Below are 16,223 nucleotides of genomic sequence, written 5' to 3'. Positions count from 1 at the left end.
TCGTTACACCCCTTTCCTTTTATATAGTACTAGGGTAGGGTCTATACACTTCGAGATCTATGACTTTCGAACACTTATTCTAAGCGATACAAGCCCTTGTGTGTGTAGAAATCCGCTTTGAGCATATATAATAGCATTTGGATAGTGCCAAAATCCAGCTCATCTGCTCAATGGTGCTTTGTTTTCCCCTTATCATTGGATGTCAGTCTCAATGGCGCATTTATTTTCAAGCTCAACTCCATGGGTATCTCCAAATTAATGTGGCTGTCCAATCCTTACGATGAGGCTGGGTGGGTGACAGCTGAGTGGACTGGGACACATAGTTATAAGACTTTGTCCAGGTTTACTGCCCGTCGCTGTACCCGAGGCGACATGCATTCATCTGCGCACCGTCTGGAACATTCACCATCGATTCGTGGGTCCATTTAAGTGTACTGGGTTGTATACTGTACACTAAAGGTTTTGAGAACGCTGAAAGAATCTGCACACAAAGCTGACTCCACTTTTGTTGTTGCGCCATAGACAGCTCGATCACCACGCCCCCATGCACCCCAAACATCTTAAATAAATTATTATTATTATTTTTTGTTGTTGCTGGTGGTGGTTACCAATCTGTCTTCGGCGACTTCCAACTCGAGCGTGTGTGGGTCCAAGGGGCGCAACTCTGCAATGTAAACAGCGCGTTGGACTGCTACGACCCACTACCCAATTTTTTACTTTGAATGACTACAGAGATTTATGAAAAAATGGAATTGTTTCTTAAGTAACATTTCAATAAATTCACACAATAACTACGACGCCATTTTCCCATACTGACACACAAGCATATAATATATATATTTCAGAATATAGTACTTTCATACTACCTCATTTCACAAATACGCATAGAAAAGTAGAAATTATGTCATTATATGCACTGTAAAGATAGTTGTTTTCATTCACAGTACACATTTCACTGAGCATCCATCAGCCGTCTACCAGTGTACAGCACAGATTCAGAAGAGCATGGATGCCATATGTGTATACACATCAACAGTACTATCTTGACCGTATTTGCAATATACATGTACTTATCTGTCATCTGCCTTTCAAACTTGTGTTAGGTATGCAAATATTTCAGCAGTAAAATAATAAAATGTCGTTGTCAACCCTGGGGAAAATTACAGCCAGTACTGAATAAAAATACGGTACATGATTTTATTTTTCACCTGAAATTATCAGATTAATCCTGTCAACAACGTCGCTCGAGCAGTAGTACATTGATCACTGCGCTTTGTGAGGCACTGTGGTTTATACAGTGGTAAAAAGTAGGATATATTGGAAAGAAATGAGTGTTCATAAATAAAGAGGTTGTAGCTCACTTGCTAAGTTAGACAAAACAGAGAGTGAGTTTAGGTTTTCACCGCTTTCAGCAATATTCCAATTTATCACTGCGAGGGACTTCAGAAATGGGATTCACACATTGTAATCTTGTGTGGAATCAAACCCGGGTTTCCGACCATGACCACCATAACTCATTTGTTTGTTTGTTTATGGTATATGTCACCTCCATGTCGGGAATCCTTGCTAATATTGACCCCTTATGACGTAGTGTAATACTGGTCAAGATGACCTTGTGGATTGGGTGGTCATGTTGCTTATTAACGAGAGACGGACAGGTCGACGTTCATTATATACATCACTGGATTGTGTGATCTAGATTCGGAGACTTTAGATAGAGATCAAGTATAAGGCTTCTAGGAGCAAGAAGAGAGAGAAAGAGAGAGGGTGTGCGTGAGGCAGTGGGAGAAGGCCTGTTTGAGGCGAATAGCAGCCAGTCGAGCCAGGGCCGTGTAGGAGTAGCGTGTGGCGAGTGAAAGAGACGAACAGTATGCATCAAGGGAATCATGTCGAGGAGGATACTGGGGACACTTGCCGTTGTACTTAGTGTGCAACTACTGGGCTTCTCTATAGGTACGTACACCATACACTTTGGTAACGACTCGTGCTTCAAACAAAGGATTATTTAGTGTATTAATAACAGGACACATGCTTTGAGAAACACTGTAAAGGCACTTTGTCATGTCAATTTCAGTTTAAAGTTTCTTAGAATTTTCAGCTAAAATTCATTAACCTTAAGGGGAACTATTATGGCGATAGATATGTTTAAAAATTTTAGTTTGTTACTGTCATAATGACGCAGAAGGACCTAAATCGACAGGGAAGATTATATACTTCTAACAGATTCCTTGTGGAGTCAATATGACATGGGCAGGTGCTCACTGTATCTGGTCAGTACAAAGAATAGCGCAGTGTATGGTGTAGGCACTGTTTCTTGAAGACGCTCTGTTGTTTCCCCATCAGGGAGGGACGTGTAGTGTGACAGGTAAGAGTCGCAACAGGTCCTGTATTGAGGACTGCAGTCAGTCAGTGAACTGTAAAATTTACGAAGCCATGTTAACTGTTTTTGAAAGTGTTATGACAGCTCAACATAATGTGGGAAGACAGAAAAACAGTGACGTAAACGGCCCGCGCTCATTCACGATCATTTTACACGAATAATATACTGCATTCTTAGCAATATGTGTGACACTCACTGCTGTCTCATATTTACACCACGGCCCGAGTTCCGAACCTCTGAACCTGCGATCACCACCGATGATTCGTGTCTGGGTTATCGGTAAACTGACTACCCAGTGTCGGTGATAACATCAGTAGTGTTACAGGTATGCACACGGACACTGCTGATTGTATGTTAAACGCTCATTAAGAAGCACTGTACATTGTAACCAGGCACTCATGTGCACAACTCGATGTCATTTGTCTCCCTTGGTTCAAGGCTGTATATCGTCTAGGCTATACAAGGACAATAGAGTTGATCATCCTGGAGAACACTGTGTTTTACCTTTGAAACGCTCTGAAAAAAGTACATATCGCTTTGAACACAACTTGAACAGGATAGTTAAACACCATGCTCATGCTCTTGCATTATCGTTTAAATATAGTTAAACAGAAAAAAAGACAAGCAGTAAAAGTAATAAGAATAAGGCTTGTGTATGTTATACGGTTCGTCTGTACACTATCCTAAGGGAAGATTACGAGGACTAAAATATAAATCAAACAGACACGTTTGACTGGTATTAGAGACCATATAATGGTCTCTACTGGTATAATATACAATGTACTGCACTGTGGTGTGGCATGGTAGAAAGGATGTGCACTCGGCAGTGGTTAATTCTGCACTTAGATATAACTTTAGCCATAACATGTAGCCATTTTGTCAGGTAAACAATGAAGTTGGAAATGGATCAACCTATTGCTGCCTTGGTCTCTCACTAGCACCATACGTCATGGACGTCCGTGTGTAAATGGGTATTTCACCATTGCAGGACTATATCACAGGCACGTGATCATAAATAACAATTGGCTGTCATGGCAACCTAGTGAAAAGGCAAGAAAATGTTTAATGAATATACGAGAGTATGAGTCGAAAAGGAAACTGTAATTGGTATCATTTCGTTCAGCGATGTGTCCTCCGCATAAAACATACCACAAAACGTTTTGAAAGTTGTACATTTGATAAAACAACTTGACATTTGACGGTCTTTGAAATCTTCGTAAAAAGTCTGCCAATTTTACCTCTAAGTCTGTAGTGCCCGACACAAAGAAGCTGACAACACGGACGTCGAAGTCATCTGCCTTGGCACATAGTTTGGTGGCTAGTATTCTGAATGGTAATGTTATACAAATACAGTAAAATACTTTTATAACGAACTACAGGGAACCACTGAAATTAGTTCTTTGTATGCTCATGAGGCAGATGCCGTGGTTTCAGAGGCCATGTCTCTTAAATTCAGTTTCTTCTTGTTATTTGTACTTATTGTAACGTAGAGATGGTATCGATGTGGCCTTATTTTGAAAACAAACCAGTTGGCACTTAGATGGTATATCTGGTGACCAGTAGGTATACCAACAAGATAATTAGCACCCCGCCGTGTGGCCCAGAAACCACGCCCAAGGTTTCCCTGCACATTGTCTGCCAACACTAGTACTGTACCCACAAACATATGGCAGTCTCCCCACTCTAGTCCGATACTTCAGGCATGTAAGTGATATTTATTCGATTTACACTTTTACAGTGAAATTTCCAAACAGGAAATATTATTGAATGAAATTATGATCACTGATATTAGAATCAATTTAGTTATTTTAGGCGATAAAATGCTCATAGTAACGAATACATGAGAATACACGTGTTCCTTTATTTATTTACTGAATTTCACTTACATTGCAATGCATACCTTGCGAAGAAACCCGTAAAAGAATATAGGAACACTTGTACGTTCACGTGTTTCCGTATTTCTTTCCATGAGTATTAATTGTTTTGATAAACCCTATACTTTCACGTACAGCGCTGAAATGTGAATATGTTTTATCAAGCAAAAGCGTCAATAAGCAAATGCATAATCATTAAAAAATATCTGCTAAATGCAGAAGCTATTGCATGAATCTAACTCAACGTTTGTAATGAGGCCTGATGCGTCGTGCTACCTCGAACTGTGGCATTCTGGGATCTGTAAGGGGACGCAACACAGGTAAGACACGTAGATAAACTGTGTTTGAAGATCATTACCCTGTGCCGACCTGTTTTAACACTGTAAAGTCCACAGGCAAAGTTGACATTCCCAAGCTTGATGTAAATGTCCGATTAGCATCTCCTTGCCACTACGTCTAAATCTAAAATTGCTTCTAAAGACACCTCCTCGTTTACACTCAGCCGCGACGGCTTGATTTCTAGGTTAAGACAACTGTGGGGAAGGTGATAGACTTAAAAACACCTCATTATCTTAACGATGGATGTGTAGAAGTAAAACGTTTTAACTAAATGATTAAACAGTTCGAAATGTCAGTGGGGGCAGTTTTTACATCCTATATCACATGATGTTTAACCACTGGCATGTTTGCAAACAGCGACACAAAACGTCTCAGAGGCGTTCTAGGCTCTTCCTTATAAAATACATCGGTCTCTAAAACGTTAAAGAGGAGTGCTGTAGGCTGTATTGAACCATTTTAGGTTAAATCTCGAGACAGTGACTTGTTATTTGTATGACTAACAGTCTCTAGCTAATTATGGCACAGCGGCTAGACATCAAATAATTTGACAAAGTCAATAACCAAAGTAGTCTTTGAAGGATTTGAAGAAAAAATGTTTCGAACAACAACAGCGGCAGCAACAGGGGCAACAACAGCAACAACAACAACAACACACATCAACATCAACAAACACGGTAATGACAAGAAATAAGACATGTTCATATTTCTTTCTTTGAAAGCATAAAGTTTCTATAAAGAAAGTAAAGAAAAAGCTCAATTCCTTTAACGTTCAGTGATCATTCATTGATATCATTACAGTCACTCATTTCGACCTGGTCGAAAGAAACACGTCCCAAGTAAAAAGCAAAGCATCAGATACAATATAATCGTGTTTAAATGTTGTATCGATAATATAAATGTTGATGAGTATCAACATTATGTAATCGGATATTTAACATGGACTCCGTTCACATCGTGCACGCGATTATGATAATCAGAAAACAGCCAATATATTAATAGCATGTCCTGTAATATACATGTCAACTGTATATATGTCCCGGTCATAGGTCAACTCTTAAAGCAGGTCGAATATCTGGGTAACATTAGTTCGTTACTTGGAACTGAGATTCTGGAAAGCGCTTGGTGTAGGTAAGGTCTTTGATTATTTGTTGATAAGATAAGATAAGATAAGATAAGATAAGATAAGATAATTATATATTGATCAGTGGAGGAAGGCCGATTCTTCGGAAAAGGAAAGATGACATTTAGCTTCTCTACAATAAACCTGTTGCATTCGTAACAACGTGATTGCTGTTGAACTCCTAACTGTTGAAAGTGCGCAAATACATTACTCATTAATCCGGACTTAATGGTTATGGTATGTCTGGATTAACGTGGCTACGGGATTGCCACTGTGGGTGTTTGTCAAAGACAGAACTAGTTGTGTTACCTTTACTTCGTGCAGTCATGTGTACTCTGACTGTCATGAATGGGAGTATGACTCATATCGAACGGTGTTCATTTTGAACACATTTGTACACTGAACATGGCGAACAGTGTTGGCTGTGTGTGGATTAAGTGATTATCACATGATTACTTCTAAACTGTCTGACGTCACCGTTACTTGGTGTGATTACGTTTACACGTGTTCCATGAGGGGGGAGTTATGTTTATACGAACTGTGACTAAAATTCTGAACCACATTTGAGGGGACAGACTAGGGGAATTCTTCAATAATCCGTTTATAGCGTCGAGAAGCGGAAAAATGGGTTTGACTAAATACTTATGTGAGCTTGTTAAAAGACATCACACAGCGTGACTTGGTGGAAGCTGACCAATGTCTGGAACATCGCCATGTGCCGTTGTCACAATGAGTGACATTACTTTTATGTCGCACTCCGAAACAAGCCTGCAATATGGCAGCGGTCTGTGACCAATAGGCTCTGAAATAGACAATCCAGAGATTAACAGCATGATCATGGATCTGCGCACCTTTGATACGATGACATGTGGGAACCCAGTCAGCGAGCTTGACCAACGAACCCGTTAGTGGCCTCTTACGGCAAGCATGGGATACTGAAGATCAATTCTAAGCCGGATATAGATGCAATATTGCTGAGTGCGTCGTTAAACCACTAACCAACCAACCAGCCAACCAACCAACCAACCAATGTAATAATAAGATCTTTTCTGCATCAGTTCTAATACTGACAATCACCATTCACCAACCGCGGTTGTGTTGACGTAATACTCTTGCATTCACCATTAATTAACAACCATAACTAAAATGCTATGGAATATGCTTATGTTTATGAATTATATTGACGAATCTTAATCCCATCATTTGAATTTAAAACTGAAGTGAACCCCAAACCTGATTTCCTTTTCTAGCCTATTTTTATTTGGTTTAGGGAGGACATTCCTCTTTTGACCATAGATAAACTGACATGACCCTGAGTGACCCCGGCTGTAGTGTAGGCGGACATGCAAGGTTGAGGTTCGTGCTTAGAGCGAGACCGCCCGCCCAGGTGGTGTTGACCACTCGGATACACGACATGATGAACCTTGTAGTGGTCACAAGGTTGATGACGATGTACGTTTCAATTCTTGGAATAGGGTTAGTAAAATTCAGATGTTTTCTTTGCGCAAACTATTTCAGACACGGGTCTTAGTGCAAGACTGTAAAACGGAAACAAACACTATAAAATGTACATATATATGTATACATTTCAGAATTGAAGATTTTACATATATTTTTAAAAAAAAAACTTTTGTGAAATTTAGATACCGTGTGAACAGTAAGCACTGCTTCCTGTTGTTTCAGGACACATAAACACTTAAACATTTTGATATTCGAAAATTGCTAACTAGAATCCATTTTTCTTGTTTCATTAGACACATTAACGACACAATGAGTCTGTACTCACACCAGCTCACTGTAAAACATATATTTCAGAAGATAAACACATAAATGGAGAATAAAATAAGAAAACATAGTCATGAATGTTTTTTTTTAAAAAAAAGATAAATATGTTAGGAGGTTAATATAGAGGCGTATCGTGCTTCCAGAGTAAAGGTCAATCCAGTATATATCCTACACGTCATGATACATATATAGCTCAACCTCGTAACCATTCCTGCCAGTATCCTGATACACTTGGCCGGGCACTGAGTCAACACCTGACGCAGGTAGGTAGCTGGCTCATATTACACCTAGACTGACCACCAGGTACACTTGCCCACCTGCTCGAAACACGCTCTTTGATGTGTTTCTGTATACAGGTGTGAGCCTCGCCATCAGAGGTTAGGGATAGTAATGCTCGCGTTGTTTATTTACTCCGGGCAGGGTTGAACATAATCCAGATATATGTAACGGGTGGTCCTCATCTACAGAACACACACCAACGTTTTTGTCTGTAATGTGATATCGGTAATAGCTCAAAAGGCCACTCCTACCTCGACTGTCTTTCACTGAATGATTTGTGTTATTTTAGCAAAGAGGTACACAATCCTCGTCCGGTATGTTTAATGCATAAGGGCTGGGAATCACATGACTCAACCTCGGCATAAGCCAGCTTAAGCAATACATGCATTCACGACCCTACACGTAAAGCATGTTTGGAATCAAACACCCTGAAACCCCGAGCCACGAGGCGCGTGGAACAACACAGCCTTTGACTTCTCGTTGGTGTAAGGCTTTATGAGACTTGTGGACACAAGCACTGACTGGAACACTTGACCTCGCGTTGGCATTAGGCTCCAAGACCAATACTGCCCACGGCCTCCTTTTGAATATGTACATGGCACCGTGTACCTTTTATCATATACATAACCATTGAATAACCATACACTGTTTCATCCAGTGAGTTTAGTTTTAAGTCGCGCTCAGCACTATTCTAGCTATATGGCGGAACAGCTGTTTCAAAGTTATGCCATTGAATATGAATATAGGCCCTCTTTGGCTGGCGATTTGGACAGCCTAGATTACCTTTGGTCTCCTCCAGGGGCGGATCTTGGGTTTCCGAGAGGTAATGGTGGTGGGCAAAAAGTAAGGGGGAAGTATCGTGAAGTCCAAATATCATTAAGTCCAAAGGTGCAAACATTTCGCACCCCTCCGCCCCTGGTGTAGTATGCATAGCCCAAGGGAACACATTCCTCACCGTTTGCACTGGGCATAAAGACCCATGAAATACAGCATGTTACATTACGCAATTATTTACTATCTGACATGACGTAATTGTCAACAAAGGGTATAGCCCTGTGGTTAAAGTGTCCGTTCGTCATGCTGTAGACGCCGTACCTGAAATATTGAAAACTGTCTCATGCTAAATGTTCAGTTGTCTGATCTTAATGGAATGTTTCAACAAAGCATATATGGCACCCACATGTCGATATGTCACGTGTTCTATTTAATGATCTGGTAACATTGCTTTACAACGAGCGGATCCTGGTGCCACACACGTGTCAGTGCTTCAGTATATGTACACGCCCAAACTGTGTGACAATGTACAGTTTTCCATGTGACTACACGTACCGTGGCATGTCTCACGCCCTCAGGCAATAATATTTTGTCTGGAGGTGTAACAACTCACTTCTCTCTGTGTGAAGTGCCATAGGCCTAACATGCACAGTAATTTAATAGCAAGTGATTCTGTAGAATGCTTTTGGCTAACTTTGGGTTATTGTTTCGCTAACCTAACTAAACAGGCCACATCCACTGAAGAACTTTGGCTTCCTGACAGGCCGAAAATAGAGTGGTCAGGGCTTCTGGTGCATCGATACTTGTACTGTCACTGATTTCCAGTTCTTGTCCTCAGACTTTTGTCTGTTAAAGATAAATTCTGGCTGTGATATTATTATTGTTATTAAATAATTCGTTTTATAAGATTTTATTAGGCTTTGAAAATTTGTTTCTGTCAAGTTGTACAAACATGAGTGAGTAGAGTTTTACGCCGCTTCAGCATTACGCCAGTGACTTCAAGACAGGCGACACTAGAAATGGGATTTTCACACTATATCTATGCTGGGCGTACAAAGAAGAAATACAAGTCATTATTGTACTGGAACTAAGACAGCCTGAACCTCCTGTCATTACGCCTCGAGACACAGCGCGGGTCAGTGGAGTAGGTAATGGCACAAAGCCCAAAGATTAAACACCATTACGACCTGTAAACGACTTTACCAACACCGATTAAACAAATCATTACTATATATCGAGTGCCCTGCCCGGCATGTACTATGTACGAGGACACGAATGTTGACCGATCAGGAGCTATGTGGGCTGAACGTAACGCCCATGTCTAGCCGTTAAACTTCGAGAATGTCCGGCATCTGCATCCATTCGGATTCCCTCGTTCCCATTTACGCTGCTCATTGGCTCGCCGAGTTGTGCGGAAACTGTCTCATAGTGAGCTCGTTCCGTAAGCTCGAATGTAGTCTGTTTGCAGTGAAAACGTACTGATGAATTTCACTTTAAACAAAAAACTAAAGAGAATAAAGTGAAATTAAGATGAATAGTATGTCGGTAAGTAAACATTAGCTAGATCTCACAGGACCAATAACTCCACTGTATAGAGACCTTCAGACAACAGGCTAAAGAAGCACTGAGGGATGAACCTTTCAACAAATACTGAACAAAGATCGCCAACGAAATGTTTACTCTCAAATGTCGATGTGATTGTGTGCCAATTGGTCAACGCCGGGTAACGTTCTTTTAGAAATAAAACCCATTACCAAATTAACAAGTACAAAGACCAAACAAATTGCGTCCCAGATCAGTTAAGTCAAAAGCATTTGTAACGACAACCAAGCAAGTCAATTGATAAATATTTAAGTCTTGATATTTCCTGCATCAGGTAAACTACACTAATTGTTGTAGCTACACTCTGAAATTCAACACCAAGGTGACTCTAGACATATTCACCCAACAGTTCTCAGCAAAACCTTTACAAACGTTGTCAAATCTTTCATCAAATACTTATCATCTCCTCCATTAATGCCGCCTTTTGCCTTCTTATTTACACATATGGTCAATGTAACACTCGACAAACAGGTCACGGGAGACAGTTCGACGGAGGGCGACTGTTGTGACAGATTTGTATTTGTTTAATTCCCGGTCTGATATTATAGAGGGAGGAACACGACGGACATGCCAAAAATATATCTGGCTCTCAAACAGGTGCCCAAACCAAAATATAACTTAAGGTTTGCAGAGTGCTTATTCGCCAACACAAGATGCGCTTACTCAGCGTATTTTCCAATAAGGATATTGTCATTCTCTATTGTAATCGCAGTTTAATGAATTTCTCAAATGCAAATAATAAATACTTATCATTCCCCACGGCACTTAATGGAGAACTACTGTTACTGTTTGTGTCTCGGTAGATACTTCTTCGTCCTTGCAGAACTCACAGATGTTACGTCATTCTTACAGTAGGTCGCGAAACCGGTTCAGCCTTGCAATAAACCGTGACATTTCTTTATTCTTACAGTAGCACGTGGCACTACCTTACAGTAGGTCATAATACTTCATCCTCACAGAAGGTCGTTGCACTGCGTCATCCTTACAGCAAGTCGTGATACTGCTTCATCCTTACAGAGCTCACTGAATTTGCTCTATTAACCTAGGTCGTGGCACTGCTTCATTCTTACCGTAAGTGGTGTAACTGCTTCATCCTTATAATAGGTCGTGGCACTGCTTCATCCTTATACTAGCCCGTTGCACTGCTTCATCCTTATAATAGGTCGTGGCACTGCTTCATCCTTATACTAGCCCGTGGCACTGCTTCATCCTTATACTAGCCCGTGGCACTGCTTCATCCTTACAGCAGGTCGCAGCACTGCTTCATCCTTATACTAACTCGTGGCACTTCTTCATCCTTATACTAGGTCGTGGCACTGCTTCATCCTTACAGTAGGTCGCAGCACTGCTTCATCCTTACACTAGCTCGTGGCACTGCTTCATCCTTATACTAGCTCGTGGCACTGCTTCATCCTTATACTAGCTCGTGGCACTGCTTCATCCTTATAATAGGTCGTGGCACTGTTTCATCCTTATAACAGGTCGTGGCACGGCCTTGTTTGTCAATCAAACAAGTCATTGAAAGACATTTAGAAGTAGGACGGACACGAATACATGACTCGTGTTGCTGCTGGTTAATTAGGCATGTTATCAGAGAACTCGTGTCATGTAGTCAACCAAACAACATAGGAAGACAGATATTGCTGCTGGTTGATTAGGTATGTTATCAGTGAACTCGTGTCATGTAGTCAACCAAACAGCATAGGAAGACAGATATTGCTGCTGGTTGATTAGGTATGTTATCAACGAACTCGTGTCAAGTAGTCAACCAAACAGCATAGGAAGACTGCATCCAAATAGTACAGTCATATTGTTTCATCCAAACTGTACGCCTTAACATTGTGTCTTCTCAACAGCGCGCTTTACCATTCCTTCAACCAAATCACATTGTTTCACCTACAGTAATCCTCAACATTGCATCATCCAAACAGACGATTTAACATTGTTGTATTCTTGTTAGAGAGTGCATGAAACATTGCTTTCTCCTTGTTTTAGTCAGTGATGTTGTTTTGTCTATGTACACAATATGGGTGATGATGTATTTTTTTCTGTTTGGCAATTGTTGGTTACAATAACCAAAAGATGAAGTTCAGATTTTTTTTGGGTTTGGCACAGTTCCACGATATATGCACCCGAGACTTTAATTTAATTTTCTCTTTAATTCAGAGATGCACACATGACCTTCGTTAACGTCTTGGCTGTACAGCTGCCGTTTATAAACTCATACCGACGACAGGCGTACCCCTGTATTAACATTGAGTATATACAAAGTGACTGTCGGTGACATGACATGCACAGACAAAACAGGTAACTCCTGACAAGCTTGCATCCCTATACTTCACATTTCCATCTTACAGCTTTACCCAACCCCTGTACTTACCTGTCTTAGATGTCAAACCTCACTCAAACCCTGGTGACAGGTACATGTTTGGCATGACGATGCCGTGACGGTGGTAAAACTCGTCTAACATGAATCGAAGAGTAAGTAACATTCTGTACATATACTGTGGGAGATTTATGTCGCCATCGTCCTGACATGCCTGCTATGGCCACATACTCCGTCAGAAAACAGGATTCAACAGTTAACGCTAACTCCAGTGGTTTATTTGGGAAGCGGTCGTCGTAGGATTAGGTAATCTGCCATGTACTTCATTGAACATAAATGTAATGATATAATAAAAGTGAGTCACAATGATTTTACTATGCGGAGAGACAAGCAATATTTAACATATTGTATCATCGTTACTGCATACTGTAACTAATAAGAATAAAAAATAGGGTTATCAGAAATGTAGATTGTATATACTTACTTTTTATTAACTTATTGGGCAGACAAACATAAATTATATAACCTCTTCAACAAATTATCATTACAATTCTTACAGAGACACAAACATTTACCTGTACTAACTCAGTAATAAATGAGACGGTATGGTGAAATCTCGTTAATCCAGACAGTACATGTCCGGGTTAACAGGTTTAGATAGTAAATTAAAGGTATTTGTACCAGTATTTTAGAAGAATGTGGACACTATTACAACAGTTACTATGGTAAACGTATTCCATTCATTATAATAATATTTCGACATAGTCTATGTTACTCATGTCCGAATTGCTGGTAAAAATGTTATTTGATTAGTTTAATGATTGATACGATGTTAAATGTCCTACACTGACCTACATGAGGGGTGGCAAGGACAGGCACCAAACCTTTGTCTCTCACACAGACCTGGCAACAATCAATATCAGAGAACTAAAACAAATCTAATCACATATTTCTGTGTTGCTACTTTGGTGACTGTCCACACCCCTGGGGCTTTGGTGTTTTGATCAAAAAGAAAACCCAAAACCCATTAACATGTACAAAGAACAAACAAATTACCTTCCAGTTCAGTTAAGTATATTGTGATACATCACTAAGGAGACGAGTCGGAGCATATGGGGGAACTGTAATGATCTATCTAATGGCACATAGTCCGCAATGATGAATGGGTGGTAACAATTCTGTGTATTTCCTTGCAGGGCAGGAACTGCAGAAATGGCCAGAGGAACTGTTCAGGCCACAGGTGAGTGTCTGAATACCGTAATTACCAAAATAAATCCACATTGTGCACGGGGTGTGGTTCAAATTGAAAGCGATCTTCATATCATGCTTCCACGATAATATTGCATGGTTGTGGTCCAGGGTAGGTTGGTTGGTTTGTAGAGTGCCCGATGCCGCGCTCAACAGTATGCCAGCTATGTCGCGGCGGTCAGTAAATAGACCGGACAATCTGCTGATCAACAGCATAAGCATCGATCTATACCATTGGGATACGATGTCGTGTGTCAACCATGTCAGTGAGCCTGACAACCCGATCCCATTACGACAAGAATAGGTTGCTGAAGAGCACTTCTAACCCGCATCTTCACGGGTCTGTGGCCCAAGGAGCAGATGAGGTCTCCAGTACTCGTGTCTGAATATTACCGAAACTGACCTAGACAAGGTGGATATAGTGGATGTCTTGTCTGTTTGCCATTGTTTGTCATGGATCAGAGTCAGGCGCCGTCACTTCGATGATTGCTTGTCATTGTACCTCACTTCCCATGCTATCAATCACTAGTTTGTCTGGTAGTATTAACCATAATCACTCACTCATTGTAGGCAAACTTAATTGCATCAGCTTTCACTACAATGTTGCAAAAGTAAGCTTTTGACTACACGGCAGACGTTACAAATTTGTCTGAATAGCAGACGACACGTCCTCCATCTTAGATTTCAGAGAATCTTATTCAGGGGTGACGTTTGATGTTTACCTTTGCTATGTTGCAGGGCCAATGCAACCGGGGATGTACATGCGCAGAACTCAAGGGAGTGCGAGTGAGTACAGATAGCGAGGTCCAGGTGCGGGGAACATGTCTGCATGTTGGGGGTGATCTGACCCTCACGGTATGTAGGCTACTGACAGACACATGACGTACGCTACACAAAAACCTGTTCCACAACTGTTTTATCTGGTCATTTGGGTGATGTGAAACTAATGGCTGTGTATTTAGTGATGGGACAGTTGAAACACACACGGTTGTTTTCAACAATTAACATCAGATTTGCATACAATGCTAAGGATATACTATATGATGAAGTTGTGGCAATATGTGGGGTCTCCATTAACGGAGGTGACCGAGATGACTTCAGTGCAAAACCTTGCGGTTAAGAGTTGCATGCCTTAGTCGTACAACGTTGCGATGATGCGAGATTTAAAGACGATCCTTTGTTTTACTACATGTATGTCTGCTATTCAACAAAGGTGGTAAACGTATACCGCCATAAACCCAAATCACTCACTCACCCATGAGGCAAACATATCCAACTGCTGCTGTTACAGGCCAACCATGCAAACGGTGAACAAATCCGAACTCATGCCGAACTCATACACACCAAAACACAAAACAATAATCACCAAGGTAGGAAATTAAACTTCCAAAACTGTAATTTTTTGTACGGCAGGTCTGTATTAGGGGTCGCTTAAGAGATAGATGTTGCAAGGGGTTCGATGTGAATCAGGACCATGGGTCGCTGTGTAGTGTTATGCAAATTTAGCCATTTAATTCAGTCGACTGTTTTAAATTAGATCTAGCAAAGTATTGTGAAATGTTGTGAGTTCAATGAATGGTTAAACTCGGTGAAAAGTGGCGAATTCTTAACAGGAATTTACACCCAAATGCAGCTGTCCACATGCACGATACTTGCACGTTTTTCAGCAATTTGATTCATAGTCTTCGCGCAATTCATCTGCACAAGGTTCCAGTTGGTTCCCATCAAATTAGTAAAACATTCATCTTCGATGTAATTACACATACATAGCGTATGGCGAGTGCTTTGAGTGAGTACAAACTTTTTATGGGTAGTATATTTAACTGGCACAGCATCCACGGTGTGTGGCGTGCTTCGAGCAAACTTTAGACTTTGTGTTTTTCTTGAATGACGAAGGTCGTAAAACCTGCCTCAAGTAATGACAACACGTTGCTGTCAGACAGAGACAGCAACTGCAGGGTGTCATTGAAACTGTCGTTTCGTCCATATATGATTACATGACTGGTGATCAACGTGTGACATTTCTTGTGCTGATCATTCACATAGACGCTAAAACAAGGAGATCCCTTCATGTAGATACAGTGAGTGAGCGAGTGAGTGAGTTGGGTTTTACGCCGCTTTTAGCAATAGTCCAGCTTTATCAAAGTGTGGACACCAGACATGGGCTTCACATATTGTACCCACGTAAAATATTTTCCTTTATGAGTTTGGTACCTGGGATCATGCCAACATTTCAAAACGCAATGTATTTATCGATCATTTACATATATCTACATATCTAGCGTACTCTAGATCCACCGTGTACTTCCACCAAGTTCACACCCTTGTAGACATCAAGTAAGGCCCAAACATATACACCACTTCACAATCACATAGGGAGCCTTTGTTGGGATGTTTTCAAATAGGCTGCACCGTAGACTTACAGGTATACTTACAGTATCGCATTTCCACATGGAGGACATGACAATAGTCTGTGCTGGCTTTGGAATACTATTT

The sequence above is a fragment of the Haliotis asinina genome, chromosome 5 (assembly GCF_037392515.1).
Source record: "Haliotis asinina isolate JCU_RB_2024 chromosome 5, JCU_Hal_asi_v2, whole genome shotgun sequence".
Lineage (NCBI taxonomy): Eukaryota > Metazoa > Mollusca > Gastropoda > Lepetellida > Haliotidae > Haliotis > Haliotis asinina.
This window is presented reverse-complemented; position numbering follows the sequence as displayed.